We start from the raw sequence: 2,062 nt of genomic DNA on the forward strand, positions 1-2,062 counted from the left end.
GATGCCAGGGGCTTAAGTGGAGAGCAAATGTTTTGAGAATGATGAGGGCAATGAATCTACAACTATGCTTTACACAATTGATGTATGTATGGGTTGTGATAAGAGTGGTATGGGCCCCTAATAAAACTATTAAAAAATAAATAAATTCATTATCAGCAAAAAAAGAAAAAAAGAAGCAATCATTTGAACAGGACAAAGGAAGAGTACATGATTTAGAATCAGGAAAAGTGTGCTTAAGGATTGTATCCTCTCACCATACTTATTCAATCTGTATGTTGAACAACAATCAGAGATACTGGATTATATGAAGAAAAATGGCATTTGTGTTGGAGGAAGACTTTTCAAAACTCTTTGCTGAAAGTGAGGAGGACTTGAAGCACTGGCTGATTAAGATTCAGGTTTCCAGCCTTCAGTATGGATTAAAACTCATTGAGCATGCTAAAAAAAATAGTTAAACTTGTTAGCATTTTGTGAAATTCAACACAATTTTAATTCATGTATGATTAGTTTTTAATTAAATCACATGCATTTATTTATACTGTTTTTTAAAAAGGACATTTCAAGATCAACTGTGGCTTCAATGTTATCTGTGAAAATATAATATGTATACACATACAAAGAAATCCATTCAATTCGTGCACCAACCCCTAAAGTTGAAGAATTCTACCAACTTCTTCAGTCTGAAATTGCTCAAACGTGCAACAAATATAAATTGCCAATTATTGGCTATTGGAATAGAAAAGCTTGAAAAGAAGAGGAAGGAACAATAATTGGAAAATATAGCCTTGTTGAGAGAAATGAAGCTGAAGGTCACATAATCGACTTTTGCAAGACCACTGGCTTCATCATAAGTACATTTTGCAATAATATGAACGTTGATTATACTTATGAACTTCAGATAGAATACACAAAAATCCATTTGACTACATCTGTGGTAAGAGATGATGGAAAAGTTCAATATAACTAGCTAAAATGAAGTCAGAGGCCTATGGAAGCAAAAGCGTATCAGCTGCTCATATGTAAGTTCATGTCAAAGCTTAAGAAAATTAAAACAAATCAACAAGAGCCAAAATATAACCTTGAGTCTATCCCTTCTGAATTTCCAGGATTATCAAGAACAGATTTGATGCACTGAACATTAATGACGGAAGACTTAATGAGCTGTGGGAAGAAATCAATAGTATCAGACATGAAGAAATAAAACGGTAATTTAAAAAACAAGAAAGAGACACTACTCTTATCATTTGTTTTTCTTTTTTCTCTTAAATATTATTACCCATTCATAAGTAATTGAAAAACAAGACATTTTGGGGATCTCATTTCTTTTAACCTATCAATTAACATTACTTTATCACTCTTTTTTTTTGCTTCCTTTTTCCCTTCTTCCTCCCTCCTCTCACAGTTCCTCTTCCACTTTTTGATCTCTTTCCGAACACTTAATCTAACACTCTACCCCAAATATTTAATATAAACTATCTACCACTGCTCTATGGCATCACCTATTGGAGTTAATTACTCCCACATCATCCCACCTCCCTAACACCATTAATAGCTAAACCAAGATGCCAAGAAAATAACAGAATATATTATCTCTCTCTCACACACACACAAACACACGAGAAACTGACACAAATAACCAACAACAATCAGACTTAAATGAAATGCCTGAAATTGAACAGAGTGTGGAATTGCCAGAAAAATAGCTTAAAACAACGATAATTGCACTCATACAACAAATGACGGAAGAGCCTGAGAGGAAAAGTGAAAAATATAGAAAAGCTAGAAAACTCACTGCATGTCATATAAGAAAAACTCCAAACAGAAACACAAAAGGCAAACACTTCAATGGCAGAATTACACAATACCATAAAAGAGTGAAACATAATTGAAGAGATAGAACTCCAAATTAGTGATCTAAAAGCCTAATCTATAGACGTCAATCTAAAAGAAGAATAATCCACAATGTAAGAGACTGAGAAAAGCTTGAGAACAATATGACACACAATCAAGAGGACTAAGATACATCTTATAGGGATTCCAAAAGAAGAGAAAGAAAAGAACC

Source organism: Echinops telfairi, unplaced genomic scaffold (genome assembly GCF_000313985.2).
Source record: "Echinops telfairi isolate 266 unplaced genomic scaffold, ASM31398v2 ScPeMD7_7462;HRSCAF=8500, whole genome shotgun sequence".
NCBI classification, from domain to species: Eukaryota; Metazoa; Chordata; class Mammalia; order Afrosoricida; family Tenrecidae; genus Echinops; species Echinops telfairi.